This window comes from Haliaeetus albicilla, chromosome Z (assembly GCF_947461875.1).
Source record: "Haliaeetus albicilla chromosome Z, bHalAlb1.1, whole genome shotgun sequence".
In the NCBI taxonomy this organism is placed as follows: domain Eukaryota; kingdom Metazoa; phylum Chordata; class Aves; order Accipitriformes; family Accipitridae; genus Haliaeetus; species Haliaeetus albicilla.
In genome coordinates, this window is record NC_091516.1 from 69,969,101 (window position 1) to 69,988,992 (window position 19,892).

General features: G+C 38.1%; 1 protein-coding gene across 12 annotated transcripts in view; it reads right to left on the reverse strand.

Moving 5' to 3' along the window:
- ARB2A (ARB2 cotranscriptional regulator A) overlaps window positions 1-19,892 on the reverse strand; it is a 272,845-nt gene that overhangs the window by 217,554 nt on the left and 35,399 nt on the right. The window lies entirely within an intron of this gene.

The window sequence follows — 19,892 nt, forward strand, 5'->3', positions numbered from 1 at the left end:
AGAGGAAAAAAAGTGCTCATTAAGAGCCTCAAATGGTGTTTGCCTTCCCTTTAAAGCTTGGAGAATTATGTTTAAATTCCAGACAGGACAAGATCTAAGTCCCAAAATATTAATCCAAGAATATCTGGGTACAAACCCAGCTGGTATTCTTTAGTCCAACCCCTCAAGGCCACAATTACAGCCATCTGAACCCACAGCATATTAAGCCACAACAGAAACGTCGCTGTAACAAAGCTCTCAAGTGATGGCATCTTAACAACACACTATGAACTGAGCAAGTAGGAGCCAGGGTATCATAAACTTCAATTTTAATTTTCCAAATGCACAATTACCAAATAAAGTTTCAATGAAGTCCAAAAGTTTTCATTATGTACATGTGAGCAAACACAATATGCAAACGTTTGGAACACATTCGAACAAATTAGAGGTACTGATGAAAGCTAATTAAAAATGTTGGCACGTGCCCCTCCCTTCCTTTCACAAAAACCCCAAATCTTTATTAGGATTATGTGAATTCTTTGCTACCCTGCTCAAATATGTTTATTGATAGAATTATGTTCAAAAAACTTTATGGTTTTAAAGAAAATCAGTCTTACTGAACATTACTATCTACAGGGAAACTGCATTTGGAGAAGGAATTTAGCTGGGAGCGATGAGTTGATTTAAGACATGTTTATCCCCAAAGCAGTATGTTAGGAACATGCATACAGTGTAATTTTACCTTCAGGGCCAAACTTTTTATGGTTCACCGAAATCAACTTCAGTGTAATGCCAACAAGTAAAGCAGTTAAGTTCCTGCAGTCTCAGATGCCGATGTTGTACAGACATTAAAATGAGTATAATGATAATATGGCCTCAAACATAGAAATTTTATTTTTCACTCTAAATCCAGGCATCTACTAACCATCAAAACCACTAAAAGAACACTCAGAAGATAAAAAAATTGCTATGAAGCAAATGTATTTTAGACACCACTTGCAAAAATCTACCCCTTTTTGCAGCTATGTGTTTGTATCTATTTCTTCTATTCTCTCTCATCTATTTAGACTGTGATGTCTTCAGGGCAGAAGTAAACCTTGCCTCATTTTTTCCACAGCCTGGCTCAATGGGGCTGTGATCCGAACTGGCTCTTTATGCACTACTCTAATAAAATAAAAAGCAATATCAGCCTTAAAAATTGGACTGTTAAATCAGTAGAGCATTCTGGTATAGCAAAGACTTAACCTAATGAAAGCTTTTAATAAGAGTAAACATGAAGAAAGATATAGTGGGTTGGAGGCTTGGATGCAAAGTGTGAGATTATGATCCTCAGGCAGCTCAGCACCTGGATGGTCTCCACGGCCCAGACAGACTTGAGGAAAAACTGCCATAAACTTCCCCAGTTTAAGACCACAGGAGGGTTTTTTTGGCAGCAGAAGATCAACAAGTTCAGGGATATCCTAGCAATGGCTCATATGCTGTCAGCTTTAAAGGATGGAAGGTGATACACAAGATATCTTGAAGTAGCATCAAAGCCCCAAATTTCCCAGAGTTGAAAACATCATCATAATGGCCAGGTTTCCTGCACTTAGCATGGATGTGCCTGGAAAATCTAGCACCATTCTGTCTGACCTAGGAATATGGCTGCAAGTACTGAAAATGCTACAAATCCAACATTACATTTGGAATTTTATGCTTTTATTTACTTCTTGTGATTTTATGGCTGATCTGTAATTTTGAAAAATTAACTCTTAAAATACCTTTTCTGTAGGCATTAAAAAGAGAAGGGAACTGTGCCATTTTATTTATATAGCACTAGTTAGACTTACTATTACAAATCTATACAATTTAAATAGCCACAACTTCTTTTAGTAGTAGTATTAACTTGCGTATGCTGGTATTTTATCTTTAAGATCAGAAAACCATTGCAGGATGTTGAGAAGTGTCTTGTGACTTCTAGCATGAGAAGGTGAGTATGGTTACACTCCATGAACTCTCCTGGACTAATCATCGGTCATATGGTTGCTCATGACCACAGGTACTTAGTGACAAAGGCTGTTCAATCCAGTCCAGTGTTAATAACTCATCTGGAACTATCACGCAACAAATTGTCCAGTACAAGCCATTCTCAAGGCAAACTGTGACACTTGCTAGAGACTTCTACTCATGTTATTCATACTAACCTGGGATATTTATGCTTTTTCTATGGCTCTTGCAACTCATAAGGTGTACCAACACTTAAGCAGTACGCTGCGTTGTAATTCAAGGTAATAAGGTTGCTGGTGAGCAGGCAGCACCATGTCTGAGATGGGAAAGGAAAAAGAACCAATAGTAAGGCTTGCCCAGAGTGTATGAAATTAATTGCCAGATGAATGGAAAAAAAATGGTAGTGTTGCACTTCTTGTATGAGACAATGGAAACTTCAACCCCATTTTACAGTATCTCTGCTCTTTATACACTTCCAAGTGCAGCCTATTAGGAAAACACATCCCAAATAGGGTAAGTATCTGAACTAAGCAGTATCAAGGTGTTCTTATTGCCTGCTCTGAGAACTGGGGAAAAAAAACCCAAACACAAACCCTAGAAAATTCCATGCCTCTCATCCCCTATTCTGATAGCAAGGGAGAAATCCTTTCCAACCACAAAAAGGTACTTAGCCTAACACTTCCATCCCACAAAAAGGTTGTATTCAAACTGTAGGACAGAAGAAACTTTCTTCCCAGCATAGACTGGTCCTCTTTGGAAAGGAACTAAATGGCTTATACTTCAATTTGCTCCCAGCCAGCTGAGGAGCCAGTGTCCTGCCTCCTATAAGCTTGAGGATCTTCCGCCTTAAATGAAGTCACAGCTTTTCTTACTTTTGTCAGACTAGAAAAATTTCCAGAATGAAGGCAGGCTGATGATAGCAGGGACCACAGCCGAGCAGAACATGTCCTGAACAGTAAAAACAGTGGATTATCCTGGGCATATTAAAAACACGAGTACGTAATCTCTGCTACCATTTCCTTGTTATAGTTTTCATTCACCTACTGTGGACAAGGTTGAGAGCAGTAATACATATGGTTCAGGACAGGAACCAAACTTCAGTGCTCACAACTGCCCTTCTGAGGAGCTTAAAACAGTCAGTCTTCTGACTTATGATGGACATTAACAGTGTGAATACCTCCAGAAGTACCTTTTCAAAGTGCTAGTGGCCCCAAATATGACATCTGCAAAGTTCAATAGTCTTATAGATAATTGGGGGATAGACTTATATCATGAACAGTGATCCTTCATATGGATCCGGAACATAACCTATTTTAATTATAGAGAAATTAAATTTGATGACTTGGATGGCTAGCAAAAAGGATAGAGACAGAGAAGACCACAGAAAGAAAAGAGAAGTACATTATCTTATGACAGAGTTGAGATTTTACCCTTGCACTGCTAAATATTCTGCACAATGGTGGCCAAGACTATAATGCTGCACACAGTCTGCAGAGCAAAACTGAAACTCCAGGTGGAAACATAGTTCTGGTACACATAACTGTAGTACACAGTCATTGGCAAGGTCCTGGCTTCATATGACTTGTGTTCTTTTAAGATTATATTGTTCATATAGAGGACTTTCTTCAGGACTGTTTTCAATTACCAGAAAGCATTGAAAAATTCTGTTAGCAGCATAATTTGTAAAGTCTTTGCAATACACCATCCTGAAGCGACACGATCAAAAGATCAATACCTGCATACAACTATGTGAAAGGAGAAATTAAAGACTAAGAGCCATCGAGACCAATATGTTTAAAGTTAAAGTTAAAAAAGTTAAAGTCCTGAAGGTACTGAAGCCTCAACATGGTAAGTGGAGACAAATACCAAAGAGACTCTTCAATGCACTAAGTATTGAAGGTCTTTAAACAGCAAAAGCCTGGAAAAGAGGACAACCAAAAGCACACTCACAAAGCAAGGAGGCAACTCCAAAATAACTCAGTTTAAAATAATATACCCCAATTTTAAGTCTGTAAGAAACTGAAAGAAGCCTTATAACACATATCAAAAAGGTCAAGAACCAGCCTGGCACACAAGAGGAAGAACAGAACTGCAGCTGACCCACTGGTGAACTTTTTTGTAACAGAGATAGCCAGGTATACAGACAACAGATCACAACTCAATGACTTGTTTCATAACACCTACATCCTAATCCAGAAGAGCTGATTCAGTACATACCACATCAAAAACCATGCTGGGATGCAGTGAAGTGCACTGAGCCTTGCTCATCGAGTCCCCCAGCTCCTGCTGTGCTTTACAACCCAAGCCCTCTGAATTCTCTTTTTTTCCCCTGAGAGTGCTCCCACTTTCAAAACCAACCATGGGTAACTCCACCTACCACTAGAATATGTACACGAACAGAACAGCAAACCTACTGCAGAAGGAAAAAAAAGAAAAAGACAAAGTAAACTACTCAAACTTGCAAAATGTTTTCTCAAGAGTGAATTCTCTGCTAAAAACAATTTAAGGAAATGGCATAGGCCCGTGTGATTTGTGGCCTTTCGCTTCTAAACCGGCACCTATCGGTAGTCACTGGAAATCATTACCACGCAACAAACGTTCATGGATTCACAACAGATGTGAGGAACGCTTCAGTTAGCGCAAACCACAAAGTCTCTTTGAAGACAATCAAACGCCACATGTCCCTCTCTTCTCCCATATGCGCATCCCTCATGACCAAAACGCCAACAACCCTGTCAAATGGCTGGTGTATGGTTAACACATGATAGAGAATTAAGAACATGTGACATGACAAAGGATAAAGCGCATGTGAGCAGTTGACATTTCAACCACTCACGTGATGGAGGACGGATTACAAGACCTTGGAGAAAGGATAAGGGAGTGCAAGCTGTTAATCCAAGTTGTCCACATCATTGCCTGCTCCTACACACTTCTAGCAGGTTTCTGGGAAAAAAGGGAAATGGAGCAAATCACTCGTTACATACATTCTTCTGGTGGACCAGATCCAGCTGGATGGATCTGCGATTTCCCACATCATGTTCCTCATTCACAGCTATTCAAAACACAAACAGAACCCCATCACCACCATTACGACTCTTGTTACTGCTTTTCACTGCTCCAAGGACTAAAAGCGAATGGAGACAGAACTACTCTCTCAAAGTTAACAGAGGCTACTTCCCATCAAGAGTGAGATGTGTTGGCAATGATACACTTACTCAGTGGATAGGAGGCTTCTGCCTCTGAAGATGTCAACTTGTGAAGCGACACTCCTTAAACACCTTATCAGATCACTTGTTCTCATTAATTTTTAAAGACAGCTCTCAAACTACATGGAAGTGCAGAGAGTAGGAGAATCTAATGGCAATAATTTTGCTTGTAGGTTTTTATTAGTGGCCACATTTTCTCGAATGATATAGATATTGCATTTAAAATTAAGGAGATTGTAGCTAATAAAACATAGGCGCGATAGTGCTTGCTTTCTTGCTTGACTTCCTGGTTTTTCATAAGTCATATCATAAAAAGGGTTAGTACATTATTAGTGTCATTAGTAGTTCATTATTCCTCTATTAACCTTATGAGTTAACCTCAGTTTAATTTCCCACATAAACATATATTACAGAAAAAAAGAGAAAAAAAGAAGGGAAAAAATTACAATTAAAATATTACTGAAAAAGACATGCTCAGAAGCCACTGAAGTCTGAACACCTCCACCTTGTACAGTAACTCGCTCAGACATAATTTGCTATGCTTTGAGTTGAAGTAAAGGAAAATGCAAGGTTTTTTATTTTTCTTTAGAGAATGCAGAAAAAATTCAACCTTAGGTTCACTTGTCAATTCCCACCCCGTGACAGAACTGCACTTAAAATGTGTAACAGCTGAACATTACCAGTTCGCCTGACAAATCCACATATAGACCAAAATCACCCTCATTTGTCTTTGTGTTCTTTTTTTCCTAAAGTAGTATGTTTGACTTGACTTCACACAGTACAGCAAGAGATTCACCATCAGCTCCCCAGACTTCTAAAATTCCTTCAACTATCAATTCAGACCTGACATAACAGGTTACAACCTCTTGAATCTAACTTTCTCAAGAAATGGATCTTTCACAGGCATAGAAAGGATACTATTTTCAAATAATTTAAATTCAGCCTAAGAGATTAAGCCCCTCAGCACTACTAGTATTTTCTAAGAACTTCAAGGCAGTGTACACAGGTTGGAGGTTTTATCACTAATCTTAAAAATAAACAAGTATAAACCACTAGAAGCAATGCCATTATGAGTAATGGATTTTCTTGTTTTATAAGATTTGTCTCCTCATTGGTAATAAGCACTTTAACACAAAAAGAGAAAATGAGCACGAGCAGGAAACAATCCTTATAACAAACAGTAGTCTACCCACAACTTCTTCCTCTTCGCAGTGTAAGAACAACAATGTTCAGTGAAACAAATGCAAAATGAATTCCAACTGACTGCCCTGCGGCAAATCTCAAGTGGTGGGACTGACCCGAGGCTTGCTACTGTGGCTGCCACAGCCTTGGTTGAATGAGCTTTATTTTGACCCTCAAGTGACAAACCTGCCAATAAGTAACAATGAGAGATGCAAAGGAACTTTTTGACATACTGCTTTTGGACGCAGACTTACCTAAGAACTGGCACAAACAAAAAAATCCACCATCACCATGCCAGAACAAAAAATCCTAAAAGCTGAATGGACTTTCTAAAGGCCCTGTTCACTGCAAGCTAAGGGGATGTGTGGGAGGGAATCAATGGCATTTTAAAAATCCACAAAAGACCTCACTTGGATTATAGTGTGGGAGAACAATTCATTAAGATGGAATTGACATTACCTCTAAGGGATTTCTTGCGTTTTCTACTGAAAGCAATTCAATTCAATCTTAACACATGGGTGTGATATTCTGGATTCTGAGTTGACTGATCACAAATAGGATCTCAAGATCTTTTGAGAGAATTAAATGAAAAACAACAGGGATTTGTCATGAAGGCAGCATATACTGTTGATGTGATTTGACCCAATGTTTTGTTACATGGTCTTTGCTGACACCTGTTGGTTTATTTTTTGTTTTTCTTTTTTTCCTTTTTAAGAAAGCATCTCTCATTTTAGAAATCGCTTGACAATTATTTGGCTTCAGAAATGGCTTAATTACATAACCCATCTTCTGAAAATTCTGAATTCTTTTAAAATATGCATACATATACATATATATGTATTAGTACCAAGCAGAGGCTTCAATCAAGCACCTTGTGCTATAAGCAATTAAACATCAGCAGAAAGCATGACCTCTATCTCCAAGCTGAGATAAGAAACAAAAGGATGAAAAGGTTGCAAAACAAAGAAGGAAACTAAAAAAAGCCCAAAAGAGTAACAGAGGAACAATATAATGAGGCTTATGAGCATGTTTTAATATTCCAATTCAAGAACTAAAACTTAGGATTATTACCTCTAAATTTCATATTAGAGACGAGTTATGAAAAGGGATCTGGAAGAAAGAGCAGTAGCAGTTTTGATTATTCCAACTATTAATGAAAAAAATATAGTTTAGGTGGAGAGGTGGTGCTATGCAGTTTTGAAAGGTTAAAAATCCATGCCAAACCCAACTGACATATCAGATTAACATAGTTAAAGCATACCAGCTTTTGTAGCCACAGACAAAAAAGTCAGTGATGTGTCAAGCATCTCATTTTGCCACCTTTGATTTCTCAGCAGAAATGACCAGATAAATATTCACAGATGGACTGAAGGCTTAATTTTATGTAAATCCAGAGCAGAACTCAAATTAACACCTTCTTTCCATAGCAAGATGTCTTAACCATTTTGCCACCACGCTCCAGAAGAGTAGTGGGTCAAAATAAATTTGATTTACATAAATTTCGCTGAAAAGGGCCATGGCACTGACGATTAGCAGTATTTATTTTTTTCTTTTCTTGGCACAATTAGTAGTTGATACCCTCAGGACACAAAACACAAAAATGTTCATAGTTTCACTATTAAGTAATACCTGCACCTCTTTTTACTAGGTCAAGTAAACCAAATAGATTGAACCGGGGTCATTAACTCATCGCATACTTAAGGGGCAAACTCAGGACCCTCACTTGCTTTGAGTAACTGACAAAAGCCTGCAGTTAACTTCTAAGAGAAATGGCTAGCTTTCTTTCTGCTTTTCTAGTCTATGGTTATGATACCTAGCAGTCTGAAAGAAACTTCCCCTTAAGGAGAGAAAAACCTGCCCTGAAGGCACCGTCTCTTCTGGGGGTATCAAGCTGAAGGTTAAGAAAACACCTTGGACATTGATGAACCTTTTTCTATTCTTTTTCCTCACTGTTTCTCAAGAAAAGATTTCCTTTTTCTAGTCCACATGATTGAGCCTATCTAACCTAGCCTTGTGTTCTGCTGGCAAACAAACTCAAAGAGCGAGCAAACCACAAAAAACTCCAGGTACGGCAAATGCCAGGAGAACTTTCGACTAAGGGGTAAGGAAGATTGCTTCATATGTGACAAGTAAAAACCTGACACTTTTGCTCTTGTGGAAAATACAGGAAACCATTTAATTCAACAATGAAATAAATTATTATTTAAAATGTCTTCATTAAATCATATTTGGAAAGGTTAATTTATGTGGTTTTTTCCACTTCATTTTTAAAACAATCCTGTGAGGAAGAAACATTCTTGGTAACTGAGGTTTATAAAATAAACTTCATAGCCCATACTACTTCACTTACTGTAAGAGGACAGTGTGTAAGGATATTGTTAGTTGCTCATGAATATTTATGTCGATGATGTCCAAAACCACAGCAGATCCTTTCTTCCTATGAAATTATGACTGAAAAACTAATGTAGCCAATCATGCAGCATGCACATGTCCAAAGACAGCACATCAGTGTAGTACTTCACTTTAAGCTATGTGGGCACAAGTACTGGGAGAAGAGGAAAAAGAGCTAATAGTGAAGCTCTGTACACTACAATTTACTGTGTTTTAATGAATTTTACCTACATACTTTGTTTGGGAAGGAATCACATCTTTCTCAGTCCAACCACCAAGATACAGTCCAATGACACATAAAATTGCTTAACATGACAGTGATTAAGAAGGATCACAACAATTTATGATTTTATGCAAACTTTACATATTAGCTGTGTCTTTGACTTTCTACTGAATACAAATATTGTGAGAAGAAAAGCCTTTTTTCTTGTCATATGGGACATTTCAAAAGCTCTAGTGGAAATTTTGCCTTAAAACAGTATAATACTTAGCATGTCCAACTAAATAACTGTTTTTTTCTAAAAAGTCTGTGAAGCTATGAAACAGCCTGAGCCAGAAAATACTGCACAAATGCCTATTCTCATGTCCATTTATAAACCATGTGACCAGGACTGGTTCATGTTGGCGTTTGTCCATTTCCCAATGGAAGTATGGGTGATGGAATCCTTTGCTCTTTTGGAGGGATGGGGCATGTGGAAGAATAGCCGTGTTTGATTAGACAAGTGGTTCAATGCAGTAGTTATCAGTAACAAATATACCAAGTAGGAAGTAATGACAATTCCTACTGAACAAAGATATCAAAATTTTGTCTGAAAAGGAAACTTCTTCCTAACATCCAGTTTCTGTAATTTTTATACTATTTCACAGAAACGTTAAGTAGGCAGTTTTATCACCTAGATACAGACAAAGAAAATGGACATCAACAACAGTGAGCAGCATGCTTGTGTGCAATTTATAATTATACCACAGCCACTAGCCTGCAGACTTCTGTGCAGCATTCTGTGTTCGGTGAAAGGGTATTATAAAATAGAAAGACACATGAAAGACATTTTAAATTCACCATGTATCAGATAAAATAAAGTGAACACAAGTAACAGTCAAGAGAATAAAATGAAAAGGTGAGATTAGGAATCAGACAGATTTTTGCCTAAAAGCAACTTGTTCTATGACAAGAGAATTTGGTACAATTATTTCTATGCCATGAGAACAGAGCAGACAATCTGCATTGAGGATGACCTGCCCTCCATCAACTACAAAATCGTATTTATTGCTCTATACAACATGCGGTGCTGCGACCACATACTGACTGAGCGTCTTCATCGCCAGTGATACTGTCAGTCAATAACCTGGGCACTGGGCACACAGGCTGATGGGTGCTCCCCCTCTGTTCTGCTCGAGGCCTAATCCAGACAGAAGAGGCAGAAGGAGACCAGCATGTCACTACAGAGTTTGGCAGCAAGCAGGATGACAAGCCAAGTCATCGCATTACGATCTACCGTTTGCCTATAATCTTGTTTTCCATGCTTCTCCTTCCCTTCCCATTTTTCTCCTTTACAAACAGAGACTAAGTTGTAAACCTGGGACTACCTTCTGGCCAGTGTTCACAAGGTGGGTCCAACATGATTGAGCTCCTGGGCGCTTCATCCCTCACAACAGGAGGTCCTGCTGCATTCGTGCCTCGGGCATGGGGAACTGCTCCTGTGGACTGATCCTACATCCAGGAGAAGCAGAACCTGCAGAGGGCAAGCAACTACTGCAGAGGCACTGGGAGCTCCTGGCAGCACCTGCGGCAATTCATGGGCAACAGCAAGGCATGGGCAGGCGGCAACACACAGCTTGCCATGAGAATCCCATTTTTGTCCCCTAATTGATGGCAGAGACCAAGCCTTTTCTTGAGTTAATGAAATGGAAGCTTTGGGTTTTTTAAGCAGCAAAATGCCTCCACTGATACTGGAAACAATTACTGCTGCTCCTTTTGATAGTCAGCCAAATAATCTGTTTTTGGCTGGGTTGAGGGGAAATGAATATTGTGGCTTCTCCTGCTATTTGTGCTGCTGGCTAATGTGCCTTATTTTCCCAACACAATATTCCTAAAATTATGAGTTGTAATGAAGGATCAAGAACATATGCATTCCTGAACGCTGGAAATCAGCCCAAAATTACGTTACTACAATCTAAGTTAGGACCCTTTCTGTTACTGAATGTAGCCTGTCCAAAAAAATCTTTATGAAACGGTACTAAAAATGTGCATCAGCCTTCATTTCTGACCTGTATTCACCTCATGATTTACTTAATTTCTATTCACTTTACCCATATTGTCTCCAGGGTTACAGGCTATTTTTATGTCAAAAATTATTAGTAGGTCATTTAATACTGCAGACAAATGAATTCTGCTTGCTAATGCATCTGACAATATCCTCAACTGGTTTCCTGTAGAGGTGGAAAGGTAAGCCCAAGAAACTTATAAACACAAGACCATAGTGAGCATTTCACCAAAGATTCTAACTTTCTAGAAGACAGTGGAAGAAAAGATATTTTTAAAAACTTAGGCACACTGTGAACTGAGATCAGAATTGTCTTACAGAAAGATGAGCGAACCATTTTACAGATTTACTTTGGAATATCCAATCATACTGTATCTGTACAAAGAAAAATTTGTTCCAGAAGGAAATATTAATGGTATTATTTTATTACTTTGTAGTTTTAGCTTACTGATGTAGAACCGATCAAACTCGAAGCCATATACTTGCAACTCAATATGCACCTTGATCATTTCCACAAGCTGATTTCAATGTATCCACTGTGAAAATTATTTGAATTTTATCTACCTACAACCACACACATCTGGAAATATTTTTCCACATGAGACATCACGGTGACCAAGAGCACTGAATTATGTTGACATCTGCAAGAACTGATCAGACCTCTCACTTCATGATTAATCCTTACCTGGTCCCTAGTAAAGCAGCATCCAATGCTCTCTGACATTCCCAAAATACTTCAGTGAGAAGAGGCGTGACACTGTAAACTGAACAGTAGATCGAAACCCAGGACAAACGAGAGCTCTGTTCCTAGCTGACTGCTATGAGTACAAGCTCATGTTATCAAACAAGCTGTTTCCTTTTCTATTATAAATTGATCTCAAGGCACACACTCTCTTAAAGTGCACTTTTGCCAAACACAATGGGGTTGAGCAGGGGTATATATGCTATCAGGTAATACTTTTTCAAGTGCATCATGACACGCGCCTTGAGAAATCAGCTGGTGGAAGGCAAAATGCACTCAAACTGAAACCTTGAATAACAGAGGAATCTGGGAGCAGGCAGCAGGATCCATACTAACAGCAGCACATGACAGAACCATAGCTTTGATACAGCAAGCAACTGTTCTTTCTTCTCCGAGTCATGTCACGTCCTGACCGTAACAGTCTGACATTCAGTACCATTCCCGAACAAACGGTTAACAGCTGTGTAAGATTCATGGTGCTTCTTCCAAAGCTTTCATATTGTACTTCACAAAACTTCAGTGAATCATTACCTCCGACCACCTTACAAAACTTGGAAACCAGCACATTTTTTCCCTTAGAGGCCAGCTTCACAGCTGTATGAGCCTGGCCCCACCTACCATGGTCATCTCACTCACACCTCACAGGAACAAGTTTCATCCTGGGTCTCCCATCTACCAGGGAGCTCCACCACCGGAGTACGCAGATAGATCTCTGTAGCAACCATTCACTGTTAGGGTGTTCCTGCTTAAAGGCAGTCTGCAATTTTTTAATTGATCAGCCTGATGTGACTTTGAAGCTGGCCATGCTTTGAGCAGGGGAGTTGACTGCAGAATCCTGAGAGGTGCAACCAAAATTATTCTGTGATTCTAAGATAATAACCAGTACCACCACTAAACATACCCAAGATATCAATACCACCTTGTGCTGGTTTTGGCTGGCATAGAGTTAATTTTCTTCCCAGTAGCTAGTATGGGGCTATGGTTTGGATTTGTGCTGGAAACTGTTGATAATACAGAGATGTTTTCATTACTGGTGAGCAGCGCTTGCACAGAGACAAGGTCTTTTCTGCTCCTCACCCCACAACACCAACAAGGAGGCTGGGGGAGGCACAAGAAGTTGGGAGGGGACACAGACGGGACAGCTGACCCCAACTGACCCAAGGGATATTCCAGACCATAGGACGTCATGCTCAGCATATAAAACTGGGGGAAGAAGAAGGAAGGAGGGACATTCGGAGTTATCTTCCAACACAGCGTTTGTCTTCCCATGTCACTATTAGGCATGATGGAGCCCTGCTTTCCTGGAGATGGCTGAACTCCTGCCTGCAGGTATAAAGGCATAAGAGTTCAATCTAATGGTCCTGAACTCTAGAACGCATAATTTTTGACTGCTTGGGGAGAGTGTGCCTCTGCTCTAAAGACGAACCAAGTAGGTTTCCTCATCCCTCACAAAGATCTCTCTCATAAGACACATCAAGAGGTAAATTCTAAAAAAAACATTGCCCATTTTCACATTAATGGGTTTAGCCACAAGGTAAATTCTTGTAGCCCTTTGCTGGGACATTGTTATGCCCACATGAACGTCTAGAACAGAAAAATATGGTCCTTAGCCATTACTATAATAGTGCATGCCAGCATGAGCTTCACAAGTACAAGCATGTATGGATCACAATGATCAATCTTGTCCATACATTTTATACATATGACAGAGAGACTCGCTTCTGTCCTTCTGCGCTTAATTCAGGTAGACAGCACATGTGATATTTACTGTATTTATGTTTTAGTAACGCATGTGATACTTACCAGTCATTTGGCTGGCAGAAACTCCCCAAAGGTGCATTCCCTACACTGACTGCTGTAATCCTCAGCCTATCAAACGTAATGACATACCACCGTAATACTGGAAAAGGATTCATGAGTTCTGCTATATCTTGGCCACTTATTTAAATGATATTCTGGCCATTCAGATCTTTTACACATGCTGACTTTGAGGGTAGTTGCTCTCGCAGAAATAGCAACATTTGTACACATATGTATATGGATGTACACACACTGAAGGAGCTCAGTTTGCATCTCCTGAGTGTTGGGTAGGGCGAGTACACTGTTCTCCAGTGAACAGTTTGACTTCTGTGAAAAGCATCCCCTTTCTGCAAAAAAAAATGCCAAATCCCTCCCTCAATGAAAGATCTATGAAGTTCTAAGCTGAAGAAAAACCTTGAAGAACTTGTGCAACTATCAGCATTGTGTCCTGACATCTTTTGACACTTCATTCTGCCACAACAAAAGCAATTCCTATCTTAGAGTTTCATCATTTCTATTTTGCTGACAGCTATTTTAGCATTATTCCCCACCTGCATTGCTACCTGCAGTTTCATACCGGTTTTTAACTAATACACAAAACGACATTTGTTTTAACTTAGAAGTTGAAAGCCTCTGTAAGTTAACAGCAACAGAAACGTTCACTTCAAAAAATTTGATGTGCATTTCCACAGTATCAAGTAAAGCAGGATTAAAAAGTTGTTTCAACAAAAATGGCAAAAAACCAAACATGTTTTTTGAAAAATTGAGATCAACTGTAACAATCAATCTTGATACATTTAATGGCATAGAGGAAATTGAGTATCAAACCCCTGAAGATCAAGCAGTAAGAATGCTTAGCACTTTCCAAGTAATTCCATTAAAAAATTTCTTCTGGTTACCTGTCCTAAATTTTTCTCTTTTGCTTGAACCTCCTGCCTTCCTACAACCTTCATGAACTATGAGTAACTTCCTTCTTTCATTTATGTCACAACCTTCAGATGGCACAACCAACTACAGTAACACTCTCTTTGTGCCTGTTATATCAATATTATACGAAAATAAAATACTCAGCCTCCAATTTTCATTTACGTTTATATTTTTTGTATTTTTCTAACCAACTTCATGGAAGCAAAAGTACACACAATATTGAAAAAGATGTCTCACATAGAACTGCAGCTTACAATGTACAAACACCCCCTTTTCTTACATTTAGTATTTTCCACTGTTGCTTAAATATCAGCACATGACAAAAGTACATGTCTAATGCACAAAAATTAATCATGTCTAATAACAAGTTCAGGTTATAGAACTTAACAAAACCACTTTCAAACACATTTTACACATTTATTTGTACTTCTATGTGAAAGTCTCACATGTATTCCAACTGGGATGGATAATATGTCAAGTTTTATCTTAAAAAAGCCACTTAAAATAGAGCCATATATACTGGAAATGAGGACAGAAGCTGAACTCCTGACTCTAGAAATTACAAACATTTTCACATACTTCTTCCATCCCGTGTTATGGTGTGTCAGATCTACAGTGAAGTGAAAGAAAGCTACCATAACATCTATATAATTTACACTGCTGGAAAGAAGACAAAAAACATATGCACACACCCCCCCACCCCCAGTTAATTCAGTGAAAAGAGAAAAATTCTTTGTTTTTCTCCTCAAAGATCTGTCATATATTATCACTAACAACATAGGGTATCACTCAAGAGAGGAACTCAAGGATTTGGCAGATATGCTGGAAAGAGTTAAGAGGTGCAACTACCCAAAAAGCACAAGAGGCAAATCTGGAAACCCTGAATGTGAGAAGGAATTGACACCATTTGTGGAGGAGCATGATGCTTTCCTGAATCATTACAGACAAGACAGTGCATGTGTTAAGGTGAATAACTACGTATTAAGCCTCTCAAAATCCTAAGTAAGCAACCTATTGAACTGATCTTCCTTAATAGTCGTAACTGCATCTAACAGCTTCAGGCATGCTAACTGGGTATTTCTGCTTGCAGTGATCAACAGAAGATAACAGATACCAAAATTCAGTTGTGATTGAGTTAATGAATTGAGCAGCTGGAGCATCTTAAAGTAATTTTAGGTTGTTTGCACATACAGAAATACAACGCTCTATTGATTTATAATTGAATTTTTTTCCTTTCAAATTACTCCTATTAAGGACTGACACAGCTGATACAGCTTTATTAAAAAATATCACTATTCGGCTGAATTTTAATAAAAATATTCCCAGAAAACTGAAAGATATAGGTCTCTTGTTGAAAACACAGATAGTGTTAAATTCTTTATCTTGGAAAAGCTGAAAATCCTGTGAAAGAGAACTAACTCTTCCAGAGTTCTGCAACTGAGGTAAAATAAACATATTTTAAAAGGGTTGCTTGATGAAAGCTGTAATCTACATATCTCTGGTTTACAAAAAACTCCTGCTGTAACAGTAGGAAAATACTTTGCCTTTCACAGAAACTTCTAATATCACGGATGGAAACAAGAACTGAACATTCACAAGACAAAGGTAAACCAACTGGTTTCATCACATATGCTGATTTGTATTCTGCCTAAGCATTGCTTAAATAGATTTGTTTCCAGTCACCTAGCTGGCAAAAGCCAGTTTTTTTTCACCACTTCTTTAACAAAAAATAAGCCTACTATATCCCATCTTACTTCCTTGCTGCAAACTCTCCACCGATTTTGGAGTTCACTACTCTATTCATTGTTTTTAAGTAGGAATGATTAATAAGACCAATGATAATCCAATTATTCTACTGTGCAATAAATCTTGGGTTTTTTTTCCCAACAAGAAAAAGGAGAAAGAAGGGAATGGATACATTTAGATAAAAGGTGGATTAGTTGTATTTTTAATTTCAGCTACATGAAAACGGTTGGTACAAAAGTTTATTAAGAACTGAGAGTCTAAACTTTTGCATATAAACCCAGGATGACAAGAATGGTTCTAATTGAACTAAAGCTGCTGAAGGTTTTATTTTTAAAAAGCTCATGATTAACTCATTGAAACACTCCCCCTACTCCAATTTTTGTCTTCTTTTTAACAATTAGTACCATTCTTTGAATTGCAGCAACTTGCAAGTGCTTTATAAACAACCATCTGCCTTATTGTATCTTCTCTGCTTTTCACTGTTTATCAATTTAAAAATGTAAAACACATTTATCAACACATTTATCAACAATGTAACAAATTCCCATCTGGGTTTATGAGATGCTCATCATTTCTTTCAAGAATCATGCTAACAATAATTATGAAACTATCTCTGAACCTTTCGAGTACTGTCATGTTACTATGATGAACCAACCTACTGCCAATTGCTGCCTACAAACTAGAAGAGTTCACTGAAGCACATCTGACATAATCATTCCAGTAAAAAGTCTTCACAAACAGCAGATTTTGAAAGCGGATTTAGCATATGCAAATGAATATATTGCATGCAACAAAGATTCATATTTAAATTTAAATTTCCTTAGGTACTATTAAGTAGTCTTCAATCCTTGCTGTCCATCTACTTCACTCACCAAAAAGAAACGCTGAAGATAAACAGATTGTTAAAAGCTGAAATCTTTCTAAAATTCTAAAGACAGTACACATACATGTTTTAGATTTTTTTGTGCTGCCCCTACTAGCATTTTCTTTCTGTTATCAAAGACATTGGTTCAAAAATGAGTGAAGTACAGGGACTTGAACCTTATGAAAATGTATTACTTATTGCTTAAGAACTACTGTCAGAGAGAAATTCAATGTCCTGCCCCATCTTTAGGTGCTTTATCTAGTTTTCTTAAAGTCTTCTGTGTCATGCTTCTGTTTCACACTTACCTATCACAAATTGAAAATAATCAAGTTAATATGAAAAAACTCTGTAACCAATGAGGCACGGATTCCTAAAGAACTGCATTTACAATTGACCTTGGTGTCCAAAAAGTGATAGGTGTCATTTACGCTCTTCCTCCAATTGGTACATTCAAAAGTCTCTATTCCATGTGGATACTTCTCTGCCTAGTAAGAAACGAGATTACACTTCAATTTATTTTAAAGATCTTGCCCAATCTCTCTCTTCTGCTCAGTTGTTTATTTTTGTCCAAATAGTACAACTCTTAAACATTTTTGCAACATTTACTCCACTGTAAAATTTTACTAAAGCAAAAACCTTCTACAACATTCATTAGTAGATGGGGCACGACATGCACAGAAATAGCACTATCAAATCACTTCCAAATGAGACCACCCAAAATGGGCTTTAACCACTTTCAAGAATAAGGATGGGGGAAATATTTCAGTTAGATGCTTTCACTCTAACTTTGAAACAGGCCATAAAGTTAGGAAGAGTTTGTTAGATTCTCAGTGAGGATTTTTGCTATCCCCATGAAAGTTTACCCTTACTTGACCGTAATACCAGACACTGAAAAAATTCAGTTCACATGCACTCAACAGACACCTGTTAAGTATTTGGCATCTAATCTCTTTGAACAGAACAACAACTTTCAACAGCCCTGGCCAAGCAAGCATGCCATGAAAGCAAATGTCCATGAACCAGCCTATATATTACATCACTATCAATTTATTTTGTCCTCTCAGTAAGATAAATTTTTCCAACCACTAAATAACTAACAGCAAATACATAGTAATAAGTCAAGGTACACAAACATAATTTTGCTTAATCCATGGTGTGCAGCACATAATAAAGTCTCACTAGCCAGAGAAAATCTGGAATGTTTAATGATAAACTGTCTGTGCAAAGAAACTGAAACTAGAGTGTAAGGATTTCTACTAATCATCTGCAAATTTTATTTGGAACTTGATCCTGCAGCCCTTATTCACAAGATCAGACCTATTGAGTTTATTCACATGAGCTTCGGCTGCAAGATTGGACCTTAAGTACTATCAGGTGCACGTGCAGCCTATCATCAGATTTTGGGTTATTCATGTAAGAAGCTACCCTTTCAAATGCAGACTACTTAATGCTTCCTTCTTCATTAACTTACATGTCCTCTTCTGCTGCTCTATGCTTTCATTTGTGCTATGTAAATAGCTTCTTTCTCTCAGTCATCCAAACAAATAATGCTCTTTGCAACCAAGGAGGAAATTAGTAGCAGGTGAACGCTTATTTTTTAAATTATGTTGAGACCAAGCTGTTCTTTAACTTAAAGGAGATCTGGAAAAAAAAAATATCCCATTTTACTACTTAGCGATCTTAATTATGGGTTGTCATTGTCATAATTCTACATACTTATTTTGTTCCCCCACACAAATATTAACCTTGATGGTTAATCTACTTTATGACGAGCTGGACCTAACACTGTGCACATACTTTAAAGCAGTTTATTTAGTGGGACAACACTTCTCTGATGATGTAAAATTAACCGTATCTTATCATACATAAAACGTGCAAGGAATTTCTGACATAGGTGTTCTATTTCTTTGCTTTCCGTATTTGTTCTTCATAAACATAAGATATTTTCTTGTGCTATGGTGTGGTAACTGTAAAAAATAACCACAATTCTGCTACGTGCTTATATGCTTCTGCAGGTGAGGGAGGCTGCTATTACAAGAGATGGCATACAGTAGTCCTTGAACAGGACCACAGCAGAGGCACGTATATCACAGCCCACATTATAATCTACATATTTACAAATCTTATTTGACTTATTTGAAGACATGGGTAGCCAAGCAAACTGTCAGTACAGGTAAAAGTCTCTTCACTAGTGACGGCAAAAACATCTGCAAGTATTAAATGGCCTCCAAGCAATCACCAAATTATAATTACCCAAAGCTAGAGCTGTAAAAGACACGCAGAGGGACAGACAATAACTGCCTACTGATGCTAGGGAGACTCTGCTTACTCTAAGACTATGGAAGGAGAATGTCAACATAATCTTTTTCATATGAAATCTCATTATGAACAAAACCTATATGACTGGCAAAATGGATAGTTAAATCCCAGCAACAGATTTTAGCAGTATTTTCTTTATAATTCCAGCTAATTTCAATGTCATGATTGAGCAGCGGCTGAAGCTGACTGTTGGCAATTTTAGTAGCCGTAATATCAACTGAAAGTGCAGTACATGCAATAAACACAGACATCTACTTAAAATGTAAGGAGACATGTATCATGTGAGTCTAACCCAGAGTTTAACCTAGAATCCAAATCTCTGTAACTTCTGGCCAGAAAAAGAAATTAAAATAATTCAACCTTGAACTGGAATGGTACGCCTGCAACAACTGAACTGTTGTCACAAAATTGTTCTCAATCGTACTTCAAACTTGCCACATGGATTAATCGGCAGTTAGAAGCAGCTGCAACACCATGTTCTGTGC